Here is a 4,564-nt window from a genome sequence, read left to right as displayed (position 1 = left end):
ACGTCTGCGAACAACAATGTGAACGATGCAGAAAAGCAGAAATTCCTTGTATGTGTGTACGCCTCCTTGGCCAAATAAATGAATTGTTAAGGATTGAACCAGAGGTCCCACATTTCAGATGTCTATGAGTTTTCAGCCAAAAAGACATTTAGCTAATAACACTTCTCTCGTGGCTTCATTTAACTGTTTGAGGCGTGAAGAGGACCGTTCGATGTTGCACAAACAGGCCTGCTGCTTACGTGATGAGGCGCCAGAGACACAGAATGGGCAATTATCTGAACAGAGGCCTACTTGACCATTAAGTAGCCTCATTTCATGTATAAAATCAGCGTTTGGATTCAGTATATCATTCATTACCATCAATATTTCATGTTTTGAGTTCAAACACATTAGTATTTTATTTGTCTTCTTCCTGAAGTGCAAACCGAACCGAAACCACAACCCAAAAACCGCAAGACAAAGAAAAACATGTGCTCTTTGAACCCCATCATTATTTTCTGCACGATTAAGCATCTCATGACCCTTTGGAGGAGCAAGACCCTTAGATACAACAGTAAAATGCTACAATTTAATAATGTAACGTATGAGATCATATGCTGCAGAACCAGTACTTTTATATTCAATACATTAGAATTTTGAATACAGGAAATATAGCCAGTCCTTTAGGCTGTGAAATTCCTGTAAAAGTAAAACTTCTTCTCAGTTCATTAAAACTGAGAAATGAGCTCGGCCCCTACAAGCAGAGTGAATTTAACTCACTGTTTGTTGTATTATTGACAGCAGCCATCCTTGCATGAATGAGCCATTCAGCTGCTGTGGAGCTGGATAATCTGACCAAAACAGAACATATACTGTGTATTCCACTGCAGCGTACGGTCCCATAGGTTACTATCTCCCAGTCACACATAGGAGGAGGGCGACCAATCAAACGTGAGCACATTGTGTGCAGCACGTATTGGCGAATGAGATTATCCAGCTGAAGTTTCAAACATCAAAATTGGAAATATGCTAAAATGGTGATTGCGGCAGAAGACTATCTGTCCCCCTTCCACTTTGTATGTGAGACACGGTTATAAAGCAAAGTCAACGCAGGAGTCTCCCCCTCTAAGCCTCGTCATAAATCATACGGCTCGGGGCCGAGAAGAATTGCTTCTTAAATGGGCCTTGCTCTCTGATGAGATAACTGTTACCCTGATGATCTACAGCTGGAACATGTGAGCACACGTTTTTCATCCCGCCACACGGGCAGTAAGCGCGTATAAGCTGTCAGCACATCTCGGCTCTACTGTATGTGCGTTAACTCTAAATCCAATACGGTCGCAGCCTCGTACGAAATAAGATCCAGCCTTCCACAACACGTTCAGTAAATCAGCCGCGGGCTGCGTTTACAACTAAAAAATGTGCAGTTACAGTCACTCCGGTTATTATGTTCCACATTTTACCCAACCTTGATTCATTATACGTCATTATTCCTGCTTTAGAAGTGAGTAAAAACCTCTTAATGAGGATTCAAGAGGCTCTTCTACTGGTGCTCTGTAGCATAAAGAGGATTTACACAGTGCAGGGTTTATCTCGGAGCCACAGAGGTTTCTGCTGTGACGAGTCCTCCTCGCTGATTAAACACCTTTTCTCTCTCCGCTGAACAACCGCAAGGTGAAGATACATGAATGTGTCCTCAGGTACGATCACATCCACGAGACGCAGTTTCCACTTGATTCAGAGAATTTGCTGCATCCGAACCACTTTTTGATCAATCTGACTCAGCAGAAGAAGACTGGGGGGGACTTTTTTGGAAACTCCATTATTTAATTGTCACGTTTAGCAGTATTTCTTTACGTTGCTTTTGTTTTCATGCTCTCTTTTAGCTCTGATTTTGGTCTCAACCACCTCCGGAGGGGAAATATAGTTCCCTTTAGCACCAGCTAGTCTAACTGCTAACTATATAACTTGTTATCCTTATGACCTTTTGACCCCGCGGCATTTTAAATCTGGCTTCCAGGCAAAATGGTCAAACAAATCTTGTTTTACATTCGTTTGATTGAGCCGAGCCTTATCTAGAATGAGCTCATTACAGCGGTTTATTGATCAGTGGTGGCCATTTTCCCCCCCTTAGTTTAAAATTGGAACACTTTTCAGTGAAAGGCAGTTCCAATTGGACTGAATTGACTGAAGTGAATTTTTCAAACTGGAGGAAATTGGTTTGTCAATTCGCCTGCAGGAGAGAAAACAACAGAAGTCTGCAAACAACTCAACGGAGGGGAGCCATCATTCAGCTTCATTCACTTTCAATTTTTGCGATAAAATGACGACTTCAAAAGGGTCATAATTGGTTTCCCTGTGGGCCCCATAAATGCCTTAAGTGCTGTTACAACTGTCATTTTTAAGGTTGTTGTTTTTTTGCCTTTTGTTGTGGAAAGCGACGCCCAGCATCACCCTCCATGTGATTCTTTGAAGCAGGGAGGCGGGGGTGCTTTTCAGGATTCGCAGGAGAATAAAACTAAACTCATTTCTCATTCAGGACTTAAAAATGCATGACTTCATTCTGTGCGAATGTTCCCGCATGCATAGTGAATAATGCTTTCAAGGTCTACCAGATCCCGGTGCGTGGACTTGTTCTGTATTTCTACAGGCGCACCTTCATTTCCAGAGATATTCACCCTCTGATGACAGCCTCCTCTCTCCCGGGAAGGCTTTCCTCCAGATATCTGATCCTGGCTGCATTATTTTTTTCTCCCATTCAGCCAAAAGAACATCAATGAGGTTCGACCTGAAATATTCCAGTTATCCCAAAGGTGTTGGATGGGGTTGAGGTCAAGACTCGATGCAGGTCGAGATCTTCCATAACAAAAATAATGGTTCCCAACCTGTCACAAGGAGGTTTACATGTCTTTGATTTTTGCTTTATTTTTGTGAAATACTTGTTACTTTTTACTACTTCATCCCTCAAAAACTCCTTCAAATAGACAGGAAATAATGAACACAGCAGGAAGGCAATAACTCGTAATGAGTAGACATTGATTCATTTCAAGGAGGGAGAAGCTAAAGGTTGAAAACATCATTGTATGCTGTAGCATTAAGATTATCCAAACAATGGAAATCAACCCAAAGTCAAAAGCACATGAACTCCAACATTAAACCTTTTCCCCATTAAAATAAACCTATTATATATGTAGGTTTTTAAAATGCGGGGCTAGAGTCTGAACTTTGAGGACAGCACATTTATTGTACCCTTCATATAATACATTATTAGAATCGTCAAAATCCCCATTTCACAGCACTTGGTGTGGCTCAGTGGGGAAGCACTCAGCCCCTTTGGGTTTTTAAAAAAAATCTAAGTCAGGGTTGAACAATAACAGGAACACCTGACACTTCAGCGTAACGTAATACAATAAAACCGCCCTGCAGTCAGTGATTCGTGGTCCCCTGGGGCTGTTAGGAGACGCACAGAGGAGCGGGTAATGGAGTGATGAGGACGGAGCTACTTCATATTCACGCCTCATTCACCAGGAAGCCTGAAGCCAAAGAAAAACTGAAAAGACATCAGAAAAAGAATATAGATTCTTCTTCTGTTTTTTTTTTTCTTTTTGCACCTATACTGAAACCGTTGAGTGGATCAACCTCTGGTTCCTGGTGGAGTCTGACTTATACAACCAGCACAGCCAGTCAGGTGGTTGTCTTCCACGTCTGTCCGTAAGCCTGTTAGGGTTTTAATGTTCCTCCGCGTCCATTTTCTTCTTTCTTGCTCTGTTTCAAGGTTTAATTCGTCTCCTCGTGGGACAACACCTTGGAAAATATGGTGACTAATTAGAGATCTCTGAGGGATAAAGTGAAGGTTGGGGGAAATGAAACAAGCGGCTCCAAAATAATTGGACTGAGATGGGCGATGGCTTGCGGATGTACTACTGCACTGTGGTGGTAAAAAAAAGGAAAAAAGAGGTGTTTTTCCCTCCACATCCTTCATGATAGTTGGTTTCAAATTTAAGGATTTGTCATCCATCATATTCGCTCCCTACAGGGGAGAGATCTGCTATAAAACAGCCCCCTATATTAAGTGTAACATTACTTTCATTCCCCCAGCGGCAATATGGTTAGCTATATAATAAACGGAGAGAGCAGTATATGGACGCAGTAAAATTGAGAAAAAAATCATGAAAAACTTAGACAGCAAACTGTGTAACAGACATAAATAACTAAAATGTGTTCTTCCACCTTTTTGTTTATTTGTTTGTAAAAAAAAACCCTGTATAATGATCACTTACAGCCCATAGTGTATCTGCATCTCTGCCCTTCCCTCCAGACACTTTCGCTGCAATTATCTACCTGTCCACCAGGTGTCCTCAGACGTTTCCACCTGCAGTGACCCCTTTTCCTCATGTAAAAACCAGTAAGTTCATCATGAAGTTGGATGGAAATGATTTATAATTAAATTGAAAGTAATTTAGTTCATTAAAAATGTTTTAGTATGGAGAGTAAGATAACTTATAAACAAGGTAGGGGAACTGAAGAATTACTTTGTAAAAAAAACACATATTGTTCCTTTAGTTTCGTTTGTTTTGCCACGTAG

Source organism: Eutrigla gurnardus, assembly GCF_963514095.1.
Source record: "Eutrigla gurnardus genome assembly, chromosome: 18".
Classification (NCBI taxonomy): Eukaryota; Metazoa; Chordata; class Actinopteri; order Perciformes; family Triglidae; genus Eutrigla; species Eutrigla gurnardus.
This window is presented reverse-complemented; position numbering follows the sequence as displayed.